Source organism: Spermophilus citellus (assembly GCF_964194105.1).
Source record: "Spermophilus citellus genome assembly, chromosome: 18".
In the NCBI taxonomy this organism is placed as follows: domain Eukaryota; kingdom Metazoa; phylum Chordata; class Mammalia; order Rodentia; family Sciuridae; genus Spermophilus; species Spermophilus citellus.
In genome coordinates this window covers 62670567-62696641 of record NC_138200.1, presented here as the reverse complement: position 1 = coordinate 62696641, position 26075 = coordinate 62670567, and positions in this window count along the sequence as shown.

The following is a 26075-nucleotide window of genomic DNA, read 5'->3' as shown; positions in this document are numbered from 1 at the left end:
CCCTTTCTCAGCACCTCCTGTAGTAACGCTGCACCTCATTGACTCACGGAAACCCTGGCAGCCCACTAGTCCTCCAAACCTGCTCAACTAGGCCCATCTGAAGAGTTTTCTGATCTCCCTCCTCCCACATCGAACTGACCACTGTTGTGTTCTCTCAGGGCCTCGAGAGCTGACAACTCTAAATGAATGACCCTCTCTGTACTTGTGTATTTAATGTCTATCTCCTCTATTGGTCTGTAAGCTCCTGGGACACGAGGGATTCTGTTCATCTCCGTAGCACCCACACAGGACTTGGGACCTACTGGGCAGTCGGGAACCCGAACCCTCTGTTGTTTGAATAAAGAGATGAAAGGATACCCCCAGCTGCTCTTCACTCTAAGCCCTAACTTGAACTTAGCATTCCTGGGGTCCACTCCCAACTTGTAAGTTTGGGGATTTTTAAAAATAGATTTGCTTATCAGCGGGTCTCAGTGGGGGAGAGTATCTGTCTCCTGGTTGCGTTTTTTGTGGGTCTTGCTGCTGTTCGCGGAGTTTAGAAATGAGAACGCATCTGCTACAAGATAGTCACTGCAGGCATTCAATCTGTGCCTCATAGAACCTGATTCATTTTTCACCCTTTAAATGACGAGCGTTGGTTTCTTAAGAAGTTAGCTCTGACGTGGTGCCCTCCAGCACCCTGAGTTTAGAAAACCCAGGTTTGTGCCCTGGCTCAGGCCCCTGCCAGCTTCACTTCACTCTCCAGCTTGGGAAGCGACTTCACCTCTTGGAGCCGAGGTTCCCTTTTGTGTAAAGTGGGGTCAGTGTTACCTTCTACCTCGTGAGTGGCTGTGGGGACGAGCAAGTGGAGTCTGCAGAGACCCGTAAGCTCTCTGGTGTGCAGCGGCGCTCCCTGCCTGGCAGCTACTACTCCATGGGACAATGGCAAATGCACCTGCTCCCACAAGAGAGTGATGGTGAGTCCACCTCAGAGATGTGGAAGGCCACGTGGATTTCTTGCTGTGTTCCCATTCCTGTCGTTATAGTCGTGACTGCCTGTGGATTTGTGCTGAGGGGGATGCCAAGGCTGCCTGCCAGCTCAGAGAAAGGGCGCCATGACGGCTTCTTCACAGCAGCCATCCCCGTGTGTACACTGGCCGTCTCTGGGTCTGCTGAGGGACACGACTTGGCTGTCCAATGTGGAGGGAAGGATGAAGGCCTGACGTTCCCTTCCTATTCTTTTTCCATTTGATTCCATTCTGCCCTAGGAGATGGGGGTCCCCTCCTGTTCTGACTGCATCTCGCTGGCTGGCCGGCCAGGGTTGCACAGCACTCCAGGATGGAGAGGGGCCACATTCCAATCAGGGTGTTTAATGATCCCTGTGTTGTTGTCCTCCGCTGGCCTCTAATGTGGACTCTGAATCTGTTTGCTCCAAGTTTCAAGGCTCATTAGACAGGCCAAGTTCAGCTTTCCCTAAGGAGCCACCAGTTGCCTTTTGGACGATGGTTGGGGCACCTTTTCCTTGGGTGCCTTTGATACTCCTCACCCTGGCTTTGGGCATCACTCTTCACTAATTTTTAACTAATTGGATGATTTTCTTTCTCTTAGAGTTGGCTGACCTTTCTGCCAGCCATACCGATGACCTGCAATTATTAACCAACCTGCTCACAAAATAGAGATGGGGGAAGGGGATGGCCAAGTAGAGACAGCCTGTGGGAAGGACCCCAATGGGGGATCATTTCCAGAGGCTTATCCCAATGGGAGAAGTGGATAATGGTGCAGAGATGCTTGGGAAGTTAAAAGTTACCATGGGGATGTAAAAATCCCTTTGCCTCCGGGTGCTTCACATGACAAACTCCTCTGAGGTCTTGACTTAAGCATCGCCTCCACAGAGATGCCTTTCCCGACTACCTATTAAAAGTTTGCCTCTCCTCCCTCCCTCCCCGTCATTGATCAGTGTTTTACTCTTGCAGCACCTATCAACAGCTGAAGTAGTTAGATGTGTTTAGTACTTTCCTGCCTATTTATTTTGTTTCTGCCACTTTAAGTCCCACGAAGGAGGCTCTGCCTTTCTGATTCACCATTCTTGCAGGACCATTCTAGTCCCCAGTGAATAGAATATAACTGGCCCAGGTGCTCAATACACCTGCTGAATGAATATTTGGGGCAAAATGTGATCTAGCCACAGCATTAGAGTGAGACTAAGCTGCCATGATGGGTTTGTGTCCTGGCTCCATCTCTTCCTAGCTATGTGATGTCAGCAGAGTTCCCAGCCAGTCCTGTGTGGAAAGAGGACAGAAGAGGAATTGAGGAATGCAAATTGTTGTATGTGGTGACGGAGACAAGGTGAGTCTTTTACAAAGTTCGACTTTTGCTTTTGCAGTGGTTAGGTACTTGTTAGTTCCTTTACTCAATCAACAACGATTGCTGAGGGTTTGGAATGTGCTAGACACTGGTGGGCAGGTTCTGTTTAGGAGAGAAGCAGCCCCTAGAAGTGGTGGCTTTCCTTCTCCCCTCCTCTTTCCTCATCTGGACCAATGCACCCGGCTCAAGTGCATCCTAAAGGCTTTGGTTTTTTCATGTAGAGTGACCTCTCAGTTCCTTCTCAAACTAAGAGCTACTGGATGAGAAACACAGCCAGCTCCCAATGCAAGATCAATCCTAATCGACACTGAGAAACTGTGACCTTGTTAACTGTAAGACCACCAGGCAAATGTTCAGGTATAGATGTGAGCAAGAGAGGAACAGGATGCTTCTGCCTGCAAGTTGCTGAGCTAAGATATCGATCAAGATTGAAGACTCGTTTGGTGAATGGCTGCTGTACACCTGGTGGTGTGCACTTAGACTTTCACTTTTTAATTTCAGTGATATTCTTCTGAGTTCAGTAGGCACCAGTATTCCCTGTAACTCCAAATCCTGCTTATCCTTGAAGCTCAGGTCCCATCCTCGTGTCCCCCCAGATGCAGGTAAGTTGTCCCCTGGCACTCCCTCAGCACCACAGTGTCACCTTTCCTGTGATCAAAGGGCAGCCTGGAATTGCCTCTGCAGATACGTGACACGGATGCTTTTCCGTACAGCTGACAAATTCTCCTGCAGACCTGAGTGCCTTACCACCTGGTACAAACTCCCTTCCAGATCCTTCTGACCCACCCTCCTCCTCCTATGAGACTGTTATTATTTTATTATTTACCCCATTTTAAAGTGATAAATTTGAGATATAGAGGATTAAGAAACATGTTCAATTTTTTTTTTTTTTTTTTTTTTTAGTGTCAGAGGCAAGATTTGCACCTGGGTGTCTATGGCTATCACACACTTTCTTTCTCTGACCCTGATTCTATAATAAGGAAAAGAAGACATTTAATTAGTTGTTTAAAACAACATGCCAACATGACCTTTGAATGACTCCTCATCTCTCCATGGTGGGATGTTTACAAAGAAGGTTTTCGACTTTCCAGGAAGAATTCAGGGACCCTGGAGGAGACCCTGGCTCCGTTCATCCCCCAACACAGCGTGCCCACATCTGCTTCCAGTGGGTAGAAGCAAGAACGAGGGAGGGGAATGCGCAGAAGCAGTGGCAGGCAGGACCCTGAAACTGGCCTTAGCTGTTGGCAGTTCTAGAGCACGGCGTCCCCTGTTCACCTGCTAGAGGAACAGAAGGGGGACCTGACTCACCTCCAGAGCCACCTGACATGCAGCGGGCATCTCTTATTTGCCTGTTAGCCCCTTGTCCTTTCTTTCCCCACCCTCTGAGGAAACAGTATTTTTTTCCTGGTAATTTCTTTCTCTGCTTTAACTTTATGGTTTTCATAGAAATTTCTGTTTCCTTCTGTGACCCTTGTACTGCTCCCTCTGCCCCCGCCACAGGCCAAGGGATTGGCCCAGGAGGAGCGCTAGACCCACCATAGTCTCTTTGTGGCCTCTCCCTTGGATTTTTAAACTTGAGGTCTAAAGCTGTCTTTCTCCCAGTACGGAGAACAATCAGCTTTCCGCAAGATGGAATCCGTGCACCTGCCTGGGTCTGATCCCTGGTTTTCTCTTCACCAGCAGTGTCCTGGACATGTCATTACACCTCTCTGTGCCCCGGTTTCTTTATCCATAAAATAGCATTGCTCTAGCCTTCAATCAGTTAATAATGTAAAGTGCTCTGGTCACTGGTGTGCACACCCTGGGTGCTCTATAAATGTTCATTGTGCTACAGCAGCTGCAGCAACAGAAGCAGTCATGGAACTGGGTAGTATTATTTTTTTTGTGGAAAGACAAGGGTTCCAGGGAGCGAGAGAATCCTGGTGGTGTTCATGTTTCTTGTTCAAGTTCATCTCTAAGTTCTGCTGCAAATCCCTCCTTCTTGGAGCTTGATCTTTTAAACTTGCTTAGATCCTGTGAGTTAATCTGTGCCCTTTTCTTCTGATCTGGTTGAGCTCTTTCAGAAACTTGCCACCAAGACTCCAATAATTAAATGTATTGAGTACTCTGCACGTTTAATATAAATGCATTAATCATGAACAAAATATCACAAACACTCCTGTTAATTAGAAATAACAAAGTTTAACACTTGGACAGTTTTGCTTTGGATTTACTAATAATTATTATGACATAAAATGTGACACATACCCTTGGAGCCCCCTTGGTATTCTTCAGCTCCTCCTCCCTTCCTGCTTTCCCAGAGAAAACTACTATCTTGGTGAGCAGCCTTCATTCCCACAATTTTATATATTTACTGCACACACGTGTATCAGTAGTAGTATAAGGTCTTGAAGTGCAGTAGCTCTGTATTATGCAGAGCTTAACATTCCGCAATTTGCTTTAACAATCAACACATGAATAAGTCCAGTTTTTCCACTGTAGGTGTGGCATTTTTTTATTTTTAAATATGACATAATTTATATGTTTCTCTCCTGATAAACACAGAGGTCTTTTCTCTTACTTATACACTTGTTTTGTTTTTTGCTCACAAGTGATTAGCATGTTTGTGCATTTCTTCTTGGGTCCGTGTGAGCATTGCACTAGAACACACCTTCTAGAGAAGAGGAGTCACAACTGATGAGCTTGGGCATCTTTATCCTTACCGCCACATCACCCAAATCCACACCATGAGCAGTGCATGCAGGGGCCCAACAACATTTGGTATTGTCACTTACAAAGAACACCAATGTTTTGGGTGTATAATGAAATTTTGGGTGTTTTGGGTGTATTAATGACATCTCCTTGATAAATGGAAAACTTGAGGAACTTCTCCTGTGTTTCTTGGTCGTTCATATTTCCTTTGCTAAGAGTCAATGCATGTGACTTTTGCTAATTTTCCATGGCATTATTTGACCCTTCCTTATGGAACATTAAGCATTCTTTATATTCTGTTTCTAATCACTAGTCAGCTAGATGCCTTCTCCAAGTCTGAAGCTTATCTTTCACATTTTTTGATGTCTATGATTTTATGAAAAATTGTTTGTAGTCAAAATTCACAAAATTGTTTCTCTATGGTGCCTTTTGATGTCTTTTTCAAGAAATTCTGAATTACTGAATTGTTAATATATTCTTCTGTATTTACTTCTTGTTAAAGTTATGATTTTGATTTTTATGTGTTATGTATTTATTACACCTAGAATTTGTTTTTCTGTGGTATAATTTCTTTCTATATGCTGATGATTTGTAGTAGCACATTGTGATAAAGTTTTCCTTTATTCCTCCAATTCCTCCATTGTGATGTCACCCTTGTTATTATTGAGTGTCTCTGTCCTTGACACCCCGTCCCATTAATTCCATGTTTTATCTACTTAATTCTGGGTCATTCTTTATTGCTATTGCATTGTATCTCATGGGAATGTACCCTTAGTAGTTTCTAAATTTATCTATAAATTCTTTGCCATTCATCACCTAGTGGGGCCTAATTCCCTACCAATTGATTCTGGGAAGGTTTCAGTGATGATTTCTAATTAATGTGACAGAAATGATCCCATGACTTCCAATGCCAAGTCCTAACAAGTGATACAGCTTCTGGCAGGTGCTCTCTTGGGATCCTTTCTTTCAGAACTCAGCCACCATGCTGTGAGGAAGCCCAACAGCCATCAGGGGGCGATCATGGACCCAGCTGTGGTCCCAGCCAGCAGTCAGCATCAGCCACTGCAGGGGGCAGATCTGGCTCCAGGTGGCTCTAGCCCTGAGTGACATCCCCAGCCTTGGTGACTTCCACTTTCCTGCTCCTTCAAGGTCATCTGGGTCATTTCCTGGCTATATCTGAAACTAGCCATTCCCTCAAGAGGCAGGTGTTTACTCTAAGTGAGAAAAGGTATTTTTAGACTAGAGACTGGGTATTTGGGATGCTCTTTGTATTAGATTGTATCAGGCATCTCTATGTACAAGTCTTTTCAGTGAATGACTCTAGGAAAAGCCTATCTTTTAAGAAAAATGACATAAGGTGATATGAATTCTCTTTTCTCTCCTCTCTCTCTCTCTCTCTCTCTCTCTCTCTATATATATATATATATATATATATATATGGTTCTCTCCCTCTCTCTCTCTCTCTCTCTCTCTCTCTCTCTCTATATATATATATATATATATATATATATATATATATATGGTTCATTTTGACATTGAGAAGAATTAATTTGCTTATCATCATATTGTTGTGATTTAAAGTCACATTGTAGCATTTCACTTTGATTATGTGAATATTTTACATTTATATTTATTTGCTTTGTTAGATTTTAATTTGAAAATACTTTTTCTTATTCTGATTTACATTGAAAATACATTTTGCTAAGGTATTTGCATGGTTCCAAAGGTGTGTCTGCAAAACAAAGTATGTTTAAGAAACTATAGTTTTCTATCCTGCTACTGTATGTCTGTGTTTCTGTAATTATAAGCAAATACTTGTCTGTTTTTTAGCAAAATGTAATATATGTGCTTTCTACTCTTTGTGTTTTAAAAATTAATGACATTTTCTGATGATCCCAACATAGCCACATTTATTTCTTTATATAGCTGCATGGTACTCCACTTAGAGTGGAACACCACAGTTTATCCAAGTAACCACCTAATAAATGGTGGACATTTGCATCCTTTCTAGCTTTTTACTATTACAAATAGAGCTTCAGTGACCAGTTTGTTCATATCATCTTATTTTTTCCCAGGATGTCTTTGAGATTTCCATGTAAAAGGATAAAGCATATACAGTTTCGCTAGACATTTAGAAATTTCTCACCATAGGAATTGTACCATATGAAAGTTCTACTAATAAGTATTAAAATGCCTGGTTTTATCTCATCAGTTCAGTGTATATGTATGTGTGTGTGAAATATCATACATGTATTTGTATATTCATTGTATATTCAATATACATATTGTCTGTGTATGTTGTATGTGTATTTTTGAATCTTTGGAGAGTTTCTTTGATAACATACTGAGTATAAATGTCTGTTTAGTGATAGTTTTACTCCTCAATTTTTCCTTATTATCAAGGATAAGTACTTCTCATATATTTAAGAAGTATTGTCTTTTTTTTCTGTGATCTTTTGTATCTCACAAGTGCTAGGCAAGTGAGATTTTTTCTGTTTATATTTCTTGTTCTTTTCTTTCACTGTTTTAGAAGGATTTTTAGGATATGAACTTTGTTCTATAGATTACAAATATTTTTCCCTACTTGTCATTGCTTCTTACTTAGCTGATAGTAACTTTTGTTATTTGTTTATAGAGTACACTATGGGATCTGGTCTTTAAATTGTTCTGCTCCCCTTTCTGTGAGACTGAGGTAGTGATTCCTTCTGCTGCAGTAATCGACGTCACCAGCAGGGGGCGTTCCTCCAGTGCTGAGTACCTACTTCTGCAGGAAGCTCTGCATTGCCTTGAGGAGGGGGTCTCTCTGTACCCAGAATCTTCAGTCCCACGCAAGAAGCTGATTTTCTCAGGAGTATCTGAAAGGGAGCTCTGGGGAATCCAGGTCACTGGGATTATCAGAACTGTGGAAAGCAGGGCGGCCTGATGCTCTGTGCTCCTGCTCTCTGGCTGTGTGCCTGGAATGAGCCACTGCACCTCAGTAAGACATCCTCACCTCCTCAAGAGGCCACGCTGGGAACCAAGGTGGCGAGAGGCGAGTGTGGCTGTGCGTGGCCGCCTTGACTGCTGCTGCCTGGAGACCACCTGGCCTCTTCTCACTGGGAGCAGGGATTCCTTTAGCTCTTTCCCACCGTGGGCACCATCTCCTCTCTGAGTTGAAGATAACCAGTTCGTTCCTCTTCTTCTGAAGTGGTTCTTTCTAGAAAGTAAGTGACTATTTTCCCCCTTTGAAGTTCTTTCCTTCCCACCAGTCCTCAGACTTCCTAGGGAATGTCACCCGCCCCCCTTGTCAGTCTGGTCCCTGACACTTCACTGGAATGACAAGCCCCCTGGATGTGTTGAGGATATCTGCCAGCTTCCTTTGAAGCATTCCTGAGAGATCCGATAGTCCTATTATCTAAGATTTACCTTCAAATCTTAGATATTGTGCCTGCGAGTCCACCTCCAGTTGCAATATAGAACACTGATATCACAAAAATGGTTAAAAAGAAAGCAAATGCTCTTGAGGGTATTTCCCATCATGTGATGGGGTGCGCCTGTCCTGTGCACCTGGGCTGGTCCCATCAGCTTCATATCTAAAGTGTGTCCTCTGTCCATCCATTGCTCCCACCACCCTGTCCTTTGTCCAAGACTCCCATGTCTCTTGCCTGCATTATTGCAAGAGCTTCCAACATGGTCCACCCGCAACTCAATTCCCTCCAGAAGCTGGTAAAAGCACCTCAGCACCTGATTAGAAACAACACAGTGTCTTATCACTGCACCTAGAAAGAAATCCAAACTCCTTGCAAAAGGATTTCTGTGACTGCTGGGCTCCCGATCTCAAATTCGTTTAGCATCTCCAGCCATCCGGTCCTTCTTCCTACCCTCAAACCAGCCAGCCTCCTTCCCCCTGCAGGGCCTCTGAGCAGGCAGTCCCCTCCTACCACCACCACCAAGATGTTGCTGCTGGGATTCTCTGATGCTGGCTCCATCTTATTTCAGATTTTGCTTAGATGCTGGCATATCAAAGGGGACTTTCCTGGCCATCCTATTTTAAGTCACCCCCAACTCCAGCTCTCCCTACTGTGTCACTCAGCCTTATTTTCTGTATAGCACTTATATTTGACATCTTATTTAAATGCAATAGCTTGTTCACAGTTGTATCCCTGATTTCTAGAACTCTGTAAAGCATTTGGTAGATATAGAATGATATTTGTTGAAAGAGAGTGTGGATTAGAAGTGTGGGTGTGTCCATGGCGAGCAAGCCCAGGACATTGAGCACCTGCGGAGGCCCTGTGGCCTCAAGCATCTTGCAGAGTGGAGATCCACACAGCTGCGTGAAGGTCCGTTTCTTTACCTGGCCTTCCCACATATTGCCTTATCTCACCCTCACATGTCGCCCGTGTAAGCCATCCAGAGCAGCTGCAGCAGCTCCATTTTACAGATCAACACTTTGGTACATAAGTACCTACATTGTCTTCTGCTACATTTAGCTGGGGGGCGGGGGGCAGCCAGCTTGTCACCTCTGACTCCAGGGCAGTGCTTGTCTGGCAGTCGCTTCCCTCCTGCTCTGAGCTGTAGGCAGGGAAAGCAAAGATTAAACAAAATAAGTGGCTTGTGCGGAGCGCACTATCAGGGGACTAAGTGTTCCAGAGACTTAAAGTAAAGTTAAATGCAAAGACCAAGTCTAAAAGGAGATCGGAACAGAAAAGAGAGCTAAAAGCTCATTTCAAAGAATTTTTTTTTTTTTAATGCTGCAGTTAGAAGGGAGAGGGGAGAACGCTGCCAAGATGCAAGATGCACCATCGCAGAATTTCAAAAGCTCCTCCCTGAGCTGTTTCTCTGACTGCGGCAGGTCCTGGTGGTGTGGCAGGTCCTGGTGGTGTGGCCAACGGAGACAGGGCAGAAGACAGGGCGGCGGTGGCCCAAGATGTTTATTTTTATTTATTTATTTATTTTTTAATTTAAATAAGTCATTTAAAGTCAATGTCAGGGAGAACCAGAGTGTCTGGGGTCTGTTTCTTGACTCTCCAACTGGACACTCCTCTGCTTGGCCGGTGGGTGCGGTGTCCCAGGAAGCTCCTGTCCTCAGGACACACCTGCCCAGGCCCCCGTCAGTCCTCCTTTGTTCTAAGCTCTCTGGCTTCCTCCCTGCCTGGCCAGGGAGAAGACAACAGAATCCTGCTTGCATCTCTATCGCTCCTACACAGTAACTATTTGGGAACAAAAACAGAATTCAGTCAAACGGATGGGTAAACATTTATTCTCAAATTGCCAAATTGCCAGTCTAACTAACTTCTTCCCTAAAAAAAAAAAAAAAAAATCTACTTTTGCCTCCGTTGATGGTTGAGTTGAAGAAACCATTTTATGGGCACTTTATCATTTTACGATGCTCTTCTTAAAATGTTGATCTCATGAGCATTTGGAATGGGGAGCAGGATCACTGATTCCTTCTCTGCCTTGCCATCCCCCGCCCCCCGAGATATCTTTAGCTTTCCGATTTATTTTCCTTTTAATAAAATATTGAATGCCATTTTCCCTAATTATTTCTTATTGAATGTACTCCTTAAGTCCCCTTTTTTCAAATAAAAAGAATAAAACCGACCATGTCCTAGGACAATGGTCTATCACCACTGATAATTATACACTTTGTTCTCCTTGTAATTGCCCTGGTTTGAACTGCGCTTATTTTAGCGGAAGGCGTTCATTATTTTATCAACAACTGGCAGACCCCGCTGGTATTTACCGACTTTTCTTTAACCAAAACAAGGATTATAGCTCCTATCCATGGCTCAGCTGCTAAATCTTTGCTAAGAAATTTGGGAACCCCTTTTGAATGAAACACGGTACAAAGCTTTGAGCACTCTTTGCAACCGAGTTGTATTAAATGATAGACAAAAAAAGCCCTCTGAAGAATTGGTGCTTAATTACAACTTAATTAGCATAATTATGCATGCTAATAGCATCTCAAATGAATAGCAGTTGTCAGGAGGTTGGGACCATCTGTAAGAATGTCGGATTAATACATCATTTTTTATTTCTAACAACGCTGTAACTCTTTCCCTGAAAGTGATTTTCATTAATCAAGTTCATTTTTATTATATAGAAAATTTGGCATTTTTCATTATGGGCCATTATCTGTTTCCCCATGCAGCCCTAATACAATACTAATGAGCCCCCGTGTGGCTGGTCCGCATTGACAATGGTGGTACAGGTGTATTATTATAATTGTTACAAACAGCACATTGTACCCCTGGAGTAGCGCAGTCTAATCTCCCAGCACCCGCGTTTCCACTTGGTACCTCCCCAGGGCCTAGTACAATTTTCAGAGCTTTATGAAAAACATACATGTTTGTGGTTACAAAGAAGCTATTTAAAGAGAAAGAGGCCCGAGATTACCTGCAGCGCAGGATGCTGTTTTGCTGAGAATCCCTTTTGTGGAAACAGGAAGCACTGGGGACCTGGAGGCGGCTGTACTTGCTCCCAGCCCTGCCTGGGGAGGGGGAGGCAGCGGAGGCCAGGCCTGGGCCTCCTCTTCAGAGCCTTCTGGGCAGGCGCGTGGATCCCAGCGCATCACTCATTGCTAAACTCGGTCGTCAAACCGCAGGGGGCCCCGCGTGTCTTCATGGTGCTCAGCCCCCAGAAGCACCCCAAATGGCACGCTCGGAAGGCACATCTGGGTCCAGCCCACGTGCTCCAGACCCTGCGGATATCTGGAGAGGAGGTTGGGCCCAGCTGCCTTTCACTCTTAGCTTTGGCTTGAGATCGTTTTGAGGGTTTCATGCTCCCTGTACCCCTGTCAAAAAGGTCCCCAAAGGACAACAGAACCCCTCTGCTTACCCTCTCCCAGGGCCAGCCTCATAGGTTCCTCTGGGGGCAGCAGTAAACAAATCTCTGGACTCACAAACAAGTCCCAGGGTCCTGAGGTGACTACAGATGCTGCCCTCTTCGCTTCACAGGCTGGAGGGGGCTCCATCCTGTGGGGTCAGTGATGCAGGTTTATTCTTTGTACCTGAACAGAAAGAGGTATGTGCCGCAGAGCAGATCCCCTGGCCTTTATGGGGCCAGAGAGGACGGGACAGGCTGTGGGTGTGTCCCCCACTCAGAACCCATGCTGAGGGTGAGTCAGGACACTGGAGAGAGATATGCAGGGGACGTTCTTATGCAAAGACATTTATTTATCTGAAATTTAAATTGACCTGAGAACCTTTCTTTTCAGTTGTTAAATCCAGCAACACTGCTCTGGAGACAGCCAGGTGGGCCTTGAATCCTGCCCCTACCCTTCAAGCTTATGTGACCCTGGGCAACATATTAAACCTTTCTGTGCCTTGTCACCCCTGTAAAAGGACGATAGTGCCCCTACTTTGGAAAGTTGTGAGTGAGGATTAAATGGTGCTTAAAAGTGGTCCGATACCTAGAACAGTGTCAGGTAATAGGTGCTCCTGAAGTGGTAGCTGTTAACACCATGTTCAGGGAACAGGGGGTCAGCTGGTGGCTTCAGTTCCATTTCTGAGTTGACTCTTTGTGGCCCCTTCCTGTTTGCATGGCCATAGAGCTAACCAGTGAGCATTTGTTTGCCCGCCCTTGGAGGCTGGTGATGTTTTCCATAGTCCCAGGAAGAGATTCCAGGGAGCCCTTGAGGCTGTGGCATGGGGGGGGGCAGCTACGTCTGGCAGGAGGTCAGAGGCAGCACAGAGCTTCTGAGCTCAGTGGACTTGGGAGCCCAAGGGCTCCAGGCCTTCCAGTTCCTTAGTGGCAGGCTCTTCTGCAGACCCCTGGGTGGCCTTCCGTGTCCCCAGGCAGATGGAGTTTTTCCTGGTCCCTGCTCACCAGGTTCCTGGGAAGACAGTCCTAGACAGGTGCGGATGGCTCAGCACAGTGCATGCAGTGTGGGGACCCAGGCTTCCCAGGCCACAGGCACTTGCTCTGGGCCTGGGGGTGCCTGTTTGGTGCTGCCTCGTGCTAGCTGTGAGAGTGTCCACAAGCTCCCGAGCTCTGAGCCTTGATTTCCTCCTCCAAGGTCACCGACTGTGGGAGCCCCACTCCAGGAGGGTGGTGACCAAACGCGCCACTATACACAGGGCACTTAGTCACCCTGGAAGCTCCTGTTGTGGTTTTGCTGCTGTGATTCTGTACCTCTTGCAAGCTGTCCCCTGCCTGGGAGGAGGAAGGCCCAGGATCTGCATGACAGCAAATTCCTGGCCTGGGCGTGAGTGCTGCTTGCCTGGGTTACACCAAGCTGCCGCTGGGAGACGCACTCTACCCATGACAGCTCCAATCAGCACGAACAAAAGAGCACCAGGCCACCCGGCCCTGGCAGCCTTGAGGGGGGGACACAAGCTGCTCAGAGTCAGGGCAGCTGCTTTTGCTGTTTATGGAGTGGCCTGCTCTGTGCTTAGGTATGCACATGCGCATGCACACGCGCATACACACACACACACACACACACACACACACACACACGCACGCACGCGCGCACACAGGTCTGTGGGGGCCCAGGTCTTCTTTGTCTCCTCAAACCCAGCAGGGTCACCTTGAAGAATGTAGGTATGACCTCAATAATGAAGGGTCTTGTGATTCCTGTTCAAAGGTTCAAAGTGCAGCCCCCTGGGCAAACTGCAGGCCCTGCCAGTGGCCTGCCACTCACACCACCTCTGCCAACACGGAAGGAACCCTGGCTCTGTCTGTGGTGGGGCTGAGTCAGGGCTTTTGTCCTCAGAGGAGCTTCTGACTGTGGAGGAGACACATGGGACCTGCATGCTCTGGTGGCGGGCGGGGAGGGTCCAGGGGCTGGGGGCTGGGAAACGCAGGCGGCCTCGAGGTCGCGGAGATGGAAAGGTTCGCTTTCCTGGGATGAAGCATGGCTCCTTGGAATCCTGTCGCTGACTTTTAAACCCACGTGTTCTGCCAGGCAGCGTGCCCGCCGCGGGGAGGCCAGTCCTCAGGCCGGTGTCCGACACTGTTCAGCAAAGATTTTGGAAACCCAAGGCTAGAAGCAGCTGAGGTGTTTGTTAATAAGAGATTGGTCAGGAAACGGTCGCACCTGTGAACCGCAGGGCGTTCTGACGCGGAGGAGGAAGGACCAAGTGCACCTCTCCACCAAGGCATGGAGCAATCTCGAAGGTGGTCAGTCAAGTGAGAAATGGCGCAGGCAACCCTGGGAGTGTGGTGTGGGTGGTTCCCTTGGTGGAGAAAATGGAGACACACAAAGTGAGTGTGAAGGTAGGGCTTGGGGTCAAGGAGCGCGATGGAGTCCTTCTTTGCGTACCCTGTTGTCACATTTCCTTGTGTGTATGCATTCATTTTTCGAAGGAAGAAGAAGAAGAGGAGCAGAGGAAATCTCTGCTTTATGGCAGAGCAAACCCAGGGAGGTGGCTGCAGGGCCGGAGGTGGCACAGGGGTGGCCTGGAGGAGCCCTTCCTGTCCTTGCTCCACACCCCTGTGGCTCGCCCAGTCCTGTGGCTGGTGGAGCCACCTCAGTGCTGAGCTCCCCGAGTCACTGGTCTCAGAGGACCGTTGACTGGGCTCATTTGAAGGGCTTAGTACCCGTCTGCTGCTCCTGGATCCGAAACGGCGGCACGGGGTAGCAGACAAAGGTGGATCTCCTCCCAGGGCCTCTCAGTTCAACCTGGAAGCATCTCCTCCTGAGACCCCCACGCAGAAGCCGCAGGCGGGCCACCTCCTGAGTGATGGAGAGCCTTGGTGGCCTCGCAGTCCCTCCCAGGCTGGGTCCTGGGAGCTCTGGGTTCATTCTTGTGAATCCCCAGAAAGCAGCTGAGCTGAACCCAGGAGCCTTGAGCTCCCGTCCCAGCTTGGCCAGAGTGTGCGCAGCGCGGGCCTCAGGGTGGTTCAGGCCCCACCACCCAGAACTCTTCAGCAGAGGGTTTGGTGAAGCTTCGTGAAGGCACGGAGAAGAGGCAGAGGGAAGGTCCCTGAGCCCCCGGGGCACCAAGGTGGTTCCACAGACGCCCACTGCTTAGGTCTGTGCGGCAGGCCATTTTTTTTTTTTTGTCTTAAATATGAGATAATTTAAATGACAGACCATTTTAGGGTTTCCACCTTCCCTGTGCTTGCTTTGCATGTGTGTGCGTGAGGGGGTGGAAGCCAGGCCCCATGGGTGCTGGGCAAATGCTCGACCTTGGCCCCTCCCTCCCTCCTTCCCTCCCTCCCTCCTTCCCTCCCTCCCTCCTTCCCTCCCTCCCTCCCTCAGGTTTGCTCTTATTCTTTCTTCACCCTGCTGATGTTTTTGACCCCCGTGGACTTACTTGCTCCTGAGACCCCCTGCCCATGCCAGACCAGATTCTGCAGAGAGTCACTGGCCTCTGGGGTCAGTGGTGTCACTCTGCTTCTCCTGGGGCTCCCGTGGGCCAGCATCTTCCAACTCCGCAGCCGGAAGTTTCCTATCTGATATTTCCCTTCCATATATAATAACACTTTTTTAGAATGAAAAGAAAGATACAAAGAAAGACATTTTTTTTTTTAAATGCCTGGTGAAGGCGGACGTTGGGTGGGGAGCGCAGTGCCATTCACTGGGTCCCTATAGAGTAATCAAGTCTTTTCATTCCAGAGTGTTAGTGCCTGGAAATTAATATTAGATCTGATTTTGAAATAAGCCTAATGATGATGACTTTTGAGGGAGGGTCGTCAGTATTTTTTTGCTGTATTTGCATAAAACCCTTCGATGGGTTTGACACTGTGGAGGTTAAAAATATAAATTCTACCCTTAAAACTGCTCTTGGCTTCTTATGCACAGACAAAGGGCGTGGCTCATGGGGGCAGTTCAGGGAGGCCGACTCCGGGTTGTCTGGGGTGTTGCTTTGAGAAGGCCCCTGGACAGTCAAGCTTGGGGCGCCGCTGCCTGGGGTCTCGGGCAGGCTTGGGGTGGCGCGGGTGCTGGACGAGCTGGCAGCTGGTCATCTCAGGTACGTCCTCCACAGCCTTCCAGTGTTTGCTTCGGAGCCGCAGCATCACCTGGGGGTTTCTGCATCCGCGCCAGGACTCACACGATGAAGTTGGCGGCACACATGGGAGACAGGTTTTACTCCGTTCATTCCCTATGGCTGTAGAATGCGTCACCCCCAGGAATGAGCATGGATGACCGTTTCCCTGTTCCAGGAATCGAGGGTGGCTTAACTACGTGGTTCTGCCTTAGGATCTCTCTTAACCCTCATTTCCTGCGTCTGATTTTCTCTATCTTGGAAAGCTTTCTTTCAACTTCCCTATATCCAGTGGCAAACTTCTATCCATCTCACACGACCTTGAATAAATAACTCATCTTTTTTTTCCCCCCACCACCCTCTTTAGCAACTGGCTTCTAACTCTAGGCTCCCATGACATACGGGCACCCCTCTAGTAAATGATACCTGCTGATTTTTAAATGAGTGTGCATGGCGGCCAGACCTGTGGTGGCCAATCGGGCAGCCAGTAGGCATGTGCAGTTATTTATAAATTCAAATTGATTAAAATCAAACACATTACTAAGTTCAGTTCCCTGGTCACACCAGCCATATTTCAAATGCATAGCCAGTTAGTCACACATGGCTGGTGCCTACTTACTGCACAGTGCAATAGGTTCTGTGGGCTGTGCTGGTACCAGCTCTTCAAGTTTGGGGGTCTTTTCTCTTCATTTAAAACCCACTTCTCATGGAGAGCATCCCGTGCAGCCTGGATTCCACCTGTGCCCCTACGTTACTGGGTCTGGCGTGGCTTTGTGTTGGGTAAGTGAACTGAGAAAGTGGCTTCTGGATCCTCCTGGGGCCTTTACTACATTATTCACTTACTTACAAACACTGAGTTCCTACGCTAGGCCAAATATTGCATGTCTGGTCGCTGGGACTGAAGGAGGAAGGGTTGGTGGGGAGGACAGCAGTAGTCCATGGCCATGACACCCTTGTTGAGCATCAGCTTCCAGCTAGAGAATGGAAAGTCAGATAACACAGGAGATGGAAGCGGGGGTCTACCATGAAGGTCTTGGAAGTTCTACTTTCCCAGTGTTAGTATGGTCACAATGGCCTTTCCTTTTCTTTCTTTCTTTTGGCCAGGTAATAAGGTGTTACCCTCCCTCCTCATCCATACTAGAGTGTAGTCTGGTGGCTGGCTGGGACTGCAGCAGCTGTTTTGTGGCATGGGGTGATAAGTGAAGACACACCACCGTGACAGAGCAAGTAATTCAGAAAGGTGGGGCAGAGTGTTGTGGAGATTGTGTATCAGCCCTTGACTGCATGTCCCCAGATTTCTTGCTGTATGAAGAAAAAGTGCCCTGCTTCTTTTAAAAAATATCAACAGTTGGGTTTTATTTTACTTGCAGCCGAGTGCAGTTATCACACACACAGCGGGTGGAAACCGCAGTCTTCTAATCCTATGGTAAGGAGGATTCTTCACAAAGCCACAGGTGGTGGTGCCTCCAGCTGCTGATCATGGAGCAACTGGGGGCAGTGACATCTCTGGGCATGCTGTCACACACTGTTACACTGGGGCCCGAGGCTCTGGAGCAGTTCTCTCCAGGGTCAGCCTGAGTGGCACTCAATCTGTTCACTTAGATCTGAGAGCCTTCCAGAGGCCTGTGGAGGTGGTGTCTTTGCAGCTGCTTATGAGGGGTGCTCCAGAGGACCTGTCCCCATGGCTGACCGGTGGATCAGTGGAACAAGCCATTACCTGAGGGGGACGGGCCAGCTCTGGACACTGAACAGGCCTCTCCAACCCTGACTGACCATGAAGCCCAGAAGTGAATGGAAAAGTTTCTGGACTGACGTTCTGCATATTGTCCTTTTGACTTAAAGTGAGCCAGAAAATGACTTTATCCTGGTTAAACGTGGTCACATTTGTCACTTGGTGTATGGTGTGCTCACCACGGGGGAGCACGGGCACTTGTTGAGGTGGGTGGAGGGGCAGATGGCCACGACCCTTGAGCCCCATTCCTAGTTCGGCCCTGGTTGGGAAGGCCTTGAACCTCTAGTTGGCCTATCGCACCAGACTGACAGCAAGCTAGATTTCAGTCAACACGCTCCTGATTTGCCCATATTTTGAGCAATAAATTGCTAGCTAATAAATTTCCCGTAGCTTCTTTTGTAAATGCCAGTGAAGGGCCTAGACATTCCGTGTAGATTTAATTACACATTTAGTGTTCCTGTAATTTTGAATTAATTACATGCCAAACAGATTTATGTTCTATGTACTTAATAAACCTCAGTAAGTGCCCTTTTAGCAATCAATTGGTATTTAGGACCCGATTTGTTTTTTAAAAATAATGGTTCCCATCTCTGGGTCTCATTGTTCACTCCATATGTTTGGGTGCCGATCGCTAGCGGGCCAGCTGTTGATGTGGAGGGAAGCGGGCTCTGGTAGATGGTCTCTGGTAGATGGCGGGTGCCGTGAGGCTGGGAAGGTGATGAGCTCCTATCTGGGCTTCAGAGAGCCCCATCATCAGCCTTGCTGGTGGCTTGGGGTCTGGCCTCGCCTGGGACACATGTGGTCAGAGTGGACACAGTACCGCTGGAGCTGGGGTGCACCTGGGAGGTACAGTGCCCCTCTGGCCACCAGGGATGGTCTTCTCTGCCCGTGCCACCATTTTCTCTTTCCAGCGCTCTTCTTCCAAGCTCATCGGGAATCTTGGCTGTTTATTGAGAATGTACTCTGAGCCCAGCGCTGTGCTACATGCTCAGGAGCCTGTCTCCACGCTTCTCATTACAGTCCTCTGGGGTGGGCCTCGAACTAGGAAGGCCATTTGGTTTTCCAGACGAGGACATAGAGCTGGAGAAGCTACTTGCTGCCTGCTTGCTCCGTCTGGAGCAGCCTGTGCCCGTGGACACTTGGCAATCCCCTTAACCAAGCTGATTGGCTTTCCTGGGTTTTAGTTATCCACGGTCAACTTCAGTCTGAAAGTATTACATGGAAAATTCCAGAAACAAATAATGTATAAGTTTTAAATTGTGTGCTGTTCTGAGGAGCAGGATGACTCTCACACCATCCCACTCCATAGCACCCAGGATGTGAATCACCCCTTTGTTCACATGCACACCCTGTGCACACACACGCACACACATGTACACCCCCCCCACACACACTACTTTGACTTTGAGACAGTTGCATCATTATATCACAATACGTTAGTTTGATTATTCTATTTGATTACTGTTGTTGCTCTCTTACTGCCTAATGCATAGATTAAACTTGATCATGGGTGTGTAGTTAGAGGGAAACATAATTTATATATAATTGGGTACTATCTGAAGTCCCAGCATCTGCTGGGGGTGTGGGAATGGACCCCCTGAGGGACGCCGGTGACAGCTGCACCAGATGTTGGCCTTTTTAACTAAATCTTTAGTGTCTAGGTGTTTCCTGGTTGCTGTTCCACCTCCCGGTCATCGCAGTCTGCTCAGGCTGCTATGACAGGGTCCCACTGACTGGTGTTGTTTACTAAACAACGGGCGTCATCACTCACGGTGGAGAGGCTGCAAGCCCCAGGCCGCGGTGCCAACCTGGCTGGATCTTGGGGAGGGCCTGGCGGGATCCCCTCCTGGTGAGAGAAAGCGGCTCCAGGGCACTGGTCCTGCCATGGACCTGCCTCGACCCTCCTCCAAACCTTGTACCTCCTGATGGCCCCTTTCTGAATGCCATCCCACTTATGGATTTGGTGTGTGGGGTGGGGGCCGCGGGACACAGTTCTGGTCTCAGCTCTCTGAAGTGGCTGGCAACTCAGGTGAGGGCTGGGCTCAGCGAGTCAGGCCGGGCTTCCCAGGTGCCTGGGGCCAGGTGCTGGGTGGAAGGGGCTGGAGGGAGACAAGAGGCAGGTCTGGGTGAGGAGAGAAGGGCACTGGGGACAGGCCAGCACTGGATTCCCCAGCGGCATGGTCGCCAGGGTGGTCACTGTTCTTTTCCCTTGCAGTGTGTGTCCTCAGGCAGATGTGCCCACCTGCGCGCCACCCGGGGTCTCCCACAGAAGTGCCCAGCCCACCCCCTCTCCCACACCACCTCTCACCATCACCCATGGTGACTTTGAAATCAAGCTGCACCAAATGAAAGGGGAGGCCTGCCATCTTTGCCTGCACTCGCTCTTGCTCTGGAACCACCCCAGGCCCGTGGAATGAAGCAGCCATGGAGCAGCCGTCATTACTGCAGGTAATTGAGTACGGAACCTGGGTGAAACCACGTGCTGCAGAACGGGGAGCCAATTATCGTTTATTAATGGTGGTTACGGAGCACAGCTGAGCAATTTATAAATTGAATTTTAAAATCAAACAGCTTTCCCTCTCTGTGTATACACACACACACACACACACACACACACACATGTATTTAAAGGCAGACAGGCTATATAGAATAAGGCATGTGACATTTAGCGGGTGACATGAAGCACGTATTTTTGAGATTCTTTTTGAAACGAACCCTTAATTAAGCCACCTTTGTAGTGCACCTTTGTTGCTTTGAATGAACCCGCTAAGTGTGCTAATTATCTGCAATCTGATTTGAGTGAAGGAAAACAGCAGCCATTAGTGTGTGTGCGGGTCAGACGGTGCATCTGATCCACACACGTGTGAGTGGCTTTAAAGAGTTTGTGTAGAAATACACAGACAGAGACATCAGGTAGGTGCCAGAGACCATGGCAGTGCCCGCTACACTCACGAGACTTCTAAATCACTAAGTGGGCCATTTTAACCAGTCCTAAAATGGGAAGAGAGGTCATCGAGCAGAAAGGAAAATGACCACCGTGATCAGAGCTGTGTTCACCTGAGGATGCTGCAGGTTTTGCTGATCTTTGAATGAATGTTTATCTTGGAGTCAGAGGTTTCACTTGATACCATGATTGGCAACAATTGTGCCATTCACAGTAGGTCAAATGAGTTTCTTAAATGTCTGATTTGGGATTAAAAAGTCCCTTTCTAACACTTACAATTGCTAAGTGGACCAAGATGGCTGTGACTGGGAATTTCCAGTCACTCTGGCTCTCCCTCCTCTGTCCTGTGGCAGATCTCGTTTCTCCTGAGTCTTCACAGCTTAGAGACTCTGCATGGAGACCACAAATCATACTTCACCCACAAGGTCCCTCAGGGACTGAGCCCCAAGGGCAGGTGACCTCTGAGGGTGGGGTATGGGGCAGGGTCTCTGTTTAACTGCATGGCTTTGTTGACTCTACCCTGTGACAGAGCTAGTCCTCACTTCTGCTCTGCTCCACGCAACTGCCTGAGAGCCACAAAGGCAGCATCCCCGCTCACCCACTGGGTGTCATCTCCCAGCACAAACCATCTCTCGCTTTCCCTCCCTTCCCCAAACCCCCTGCCTTCACCCTGAAGCTGGGGGCCCAGGAATGGTCAGTGGTTGATGCAGACGTTGGTTAGTGCAGGGGTTAGTGCAGGGGCGAGTGTACAGCTGGAACTCTGTGGACCCTCTGCCCTGCCCGGATGCCCTTCTGGGGGCTCCTCCCCTCTGCTACCAAGTGGGCTCTTCCCTTTCTGTGCATCCATTAATTTTTCCCCAGCACATCTGATTTCAATTGCAGGGTCTCTGGGTAGAGTCCTGATTAGCTTTTCTTTTGGAGTCGGTCCCCATGTTGCTTACAAAATGAGTGCAAATCATGAAAACGACGCTCAACAAAACCCAGTAGTGGGAGCCCGCGGGCTGGGGGCTGGGGGCTGGGGGCGATACTGCGGTGGATGATGCGCCTTTGAAAACTCACCATTTGCCAGAGATTCTGTATCAACAGTGTTTCTGTTGGGAGCTCTTGGGCAGATCATATCTGGAAGATTCCTCTTCTCTGCCCGAAAATAAATAAATGAAATTAAAAAGACAGAAAGCCCATCATCTCTTGCAGCCATCCCACTTCCTACTTCCCCAGCCCACTCGGCAGTGACTTGGAATTTTTGGCCCCAATTAAACCTTTTGTGCCTGTTTGTATAATGTCTGGGCCCCTCTGCAGAGGGGTGGCTCCAGAGACAATTTTAGGCATTGTGTCTGTGTTCCCTGATTGGGTCAATAGTACATCCCACCAAATAAGAAAAATAGCTTATGGAAGAGAACAAAACCGTCATTGAAGGTCCCGCGGTCACCCTGCCCACCAAGGATGGGGCTGACATTTGGCGCCCAGGCTGGGGGGAGCAGCCAGGGCTGAAAGTGCTCTCTGCAAATCCCCCCTTGAGGGAAGAGACTCCCCCACGGCTGGCTCTTCTTTGCAGCCCAACTTCCTGTGTTGGCCATAAATATTTAAAGTCACAGTCAACAGAGCGTACAGTGGGGAAAGTCAGGGAAGCTCGTCCCAACTGTCCTTCTGTCAGGGTCCCAGGTCTGCGGGGCTGCCCCTCAGAATGAGGTCACCTGCATGTGACTCAGGAGGAGGGATGCAAACCTCCAGGGCAGGTGCTGGTGCCTGCAGAAAGCCATCAGCCCAGTGAGTGGCATCAACTTTCATTTTCCTATTCTGACTGCTGAGGAGGGACGGGGATGGGTCTCCAGGAGTAAAGAGTTCAAGGCAGCTCGCTGGTTTCCATCCACACTGTGGAAACCTCTGGGTCCCCGAGCACATTCTGTACACTAGGACTCTGTTGAGGGTGATGCTCCCTTCGGGGGATGCAGAGTTTCAAAAGCAAGTCCCCCTTCTCCCAGAGCTCCCTTTTATGGGACAAGGTGACCTACGCTGCAGCGAGGGCCACTGAAGGCCAATGGAGATATGTGCACAGTGTTACGGGGCGGAAAAGACGGGTTCATTCATTCCACCGACTGGTGGAAGCCCCTGCGTGTAACTGGGTTAGTCTTTGGGGAGTTAAGGGTGAAGACAGAGACCAGTTCCCACCTTTACAGGCTTAACACAGAGCGGGGGTAGAAGACCTATGGGAGAAATGCACCTAAGGGGCTATACTGCTGTGGGGTCTTTAAGGATGAGTAGGGGTCTCCATTTAAGAGTGTGTAAAAATGGGAGAAAGACATCCTTGGCAGAGGGACCTCAGAGGCAGAGTGTGCAAGTGGCCAGTATGACTAAGGGACAGGCAGAAACCCCTTGACGTTCCCTGGACACCTGGGTACCCCAAAGGCAGCAACCTCGCAGACCAAAGAAAACAATTTGCATCTTACCCCAGCTGGGCCTGGTGCAGGGTTCACTCAGCGCGTGGGGCTTCTTATTCTGATTTTTCAACCTGGAGGGAGCCTCTTTCTAACCTCACAGGGACCTGGTGTATTGTTTGTGCTCTGCTAGGTAGAAGGCAGGATTCCTACTGGGGCGAGAGAGAGAAGGAGTTGGCTCCCACTCACTGGCTCTGGGGCTGGATCTACGTCCTGCATGTCTACACAGGCAGAGCTTGTGCTGGCCTGTGTCTGGGTCCTGCAGGAGCACCAGGGATTGAGTTGCATAGATCATGGCCTGGGGGGCATCAAAAATGGATACAACTATAAGGTTGTGAGTTGCTGATGTTTTCTTGTTGGGCAGCAACAAGAGGGGCAGATTTCATAGTCAGAGGTTCGCCCTGACCAGGAGGTCAGCTTCTGGCTGAGGTGGGGGCACACTTTCATAAGTGGAACTGTCCTCCTGCTGTAGCAATGACCCCAAGCCTTGATTGAGAAAGAAGAAAAACGAAAAAGCAACGCTTGTTCAACTCCAATGAAACTATACTTTAATAGCATAGAATTTTTTTATCACATGTGAAAATTGGTTTTGAAAATGATCTTTTTTTTTTTTTTTTTCCTCTGCTGTTCTTTACTCTTCCCTTGGTGGAAGCTGTGGCCTGACGTATTTACAGGGCATTCTCAGACTTGGGCTCCTCATGGGAATTTCTTAATTCAGGTCAGAGATTCTTACGCCCATTACGTGGGGAGAAAGAGAAGGTGGGAAATATCTTGGACATGCAGTGGGATGTGGCTCATTTTACTCTGTTCTTAGCTTCTCCTGGTTCCTCTGAAGGTGTGGGGTGGTTCCCAGGGTCTGCAGGAGGATTCAGAGTCACCCAGGAGTTGAACCCAGATTGTGACTCCTAATCCCCAATTCAGCTGAGTTCCTTGCCCAGAGGTTTTGGGCCTTCATCCCATGGCTGAGATGCTGCAGCTTCAACGGACACATCTGCATGTTGGAGAAACTATGTGATTCGGGTCCCAAAAGCACTGAGGTGACCCTGTGACCGTGCCGTGCTGCCTCTGCCCTGTGAAGTCAGAGGGTGGAGCTTGGGGGTCAGTCCTCTGGCTCACCAGAAGGACTCTTAGGTGCTCCAGTCCTGAAAAGCAATCGCGGGGTCTGTGCCTGTGAAGGGAACAAGGCAGAGTTGGGGTGACCCTTGCTGTGTGTTTGCCTCGTCCTTTGTGGTCACCTGAACTTTCTGAGTGCTGGCCTAAAGAAGGAGGAGCCTCAAGACTCTGAAGCTGGGTCTTTTGATTCCTGGGCAGCGTCATGTGCATCCCAATCACCAACACCTGGTCCTCTGCCCTGGATCGAGAAGGACTCTGAAATAACCCTCTCTCTTCTTCACCGTGGATGCTCTCGACTCGCTCTGAGCTCTTCCCCATGGTTGTCTCATTTCCTGTTCTCAGCAGTGTGCTGCTTCCTGTCTACCCTTCTGAACTGCTGAGGCCAGTGACCAATGTGCACACACTGGGCTGCTGACCCAAGGTGGAGTCGATACCCACGTCCACTTGGTTTTCACAAGGCCTACAGCTTTGGGGCCTGCTGAACCTGAGTCTATGACGTCCTTTCTGAGACAGTGTCAAAGGGGGCAGTCTGTTGAGTTTCCTGCCAATCCTAAGTGAATAATTTTTTCCCTCTCTGCCTCCTCCCATCACTGTCCACGCACGTATTTCTTAGTTGGGTACAAATACCTGGAAGCTGTAGCACATTGGGTCCTTTGTATTTCTGTTACCATTTGGACATAGGGTGGTGTTGGTTTTTTGTAGTGATGAGACTTTAATCTACTCTGTAATGCCTTTCTGTAGGAAAATGGCTCCAAAGCAAAACCACTTCCCTTTATGAGGGACTCATAACCCTGGAGCCTCTGGTTCTGCCAGAGTCCAGATTGTCCTGGGGTCCTCTCTAGGGCAAAGCACCTGGCTGAGATGGGATAAGGTGAGAAGTAGCATCTGTGCCTTCAAAACCATTCTGTGGTTCCCCAGGAGGAAAGTCCTGCAAATGCGGCTGAGTTACTCCCAGAGAGGGGGTGAGTGGCTCTGCACAGAGACCCATATTTTTGGACTCGGTTCATCTTCCTAGACACCACTGTGTGGCAGAGACAGCCACTGCTGACTGCAGATGTGACATGCGGGACCACATCATCAGCCTCTCTTCCGTATTGTCTTTATCTTGTCTCTTTAGCAAGACTGCCCAGCCTGTGGGCAAGTTAGGAAGACGACCTGGTTTATCGGAATCTGGTGTCAGAGTGACCAATTTCAACCCCAGCTTCACCTGTACTGGCCACATGACCTGGTGCATATGATCCATGTCTATGTGCCCTCAGTTTCCTCTTTCTGATAAATGGGGTTAGTACTATTACCTACTTGTGTTAGGCTGAAAATGCTCCCGCCCCCAAAGAAATCCACGTCCTAATCCCTAGAACCTGCAAAAGATAGCTTACTTGGAAAAACAGTCTTTGCAGAGTGATTAATTTAATGACCTTGACATGAGATTACTTAGATTATCCAGGTAGGCTGTTAATTCCATCTCAAGGGACCTGGTAAGAAGGGTTCAGTGGGAGATTTATTGACCACATGAAGAAGGGAATGGGAAGATGGGGAACGATGCAGAGAGGTCTGAAGACACTTGCTTTGGAGGTTGGAGTGATGCTGCCATGAGCCAAGGGATGCCAGCAGCCACCAGAAACAGAAATAAGTAGTGGATCCTCCCTAGAGCTTCCAGAAAGATCCAACCCTGCTGACCCCTTCATTTTACCCCAGTCAGACGGATATGGGACCTCTGACTGGGGCTGTCACAGATTTCTGTTGTTTGAATCTATCATGTGTGTGGTATCTTGTTATAGCCGCACCATGAAACTGATACATGCTCTGTGGTGTTATTGGGGAAATTTAATGAGATAAGGCATGTAAAACATTTCTCAGAGTCCTTGGTATTACACAGTAAGCCTTGCATAAGTATTAACAAGTATTA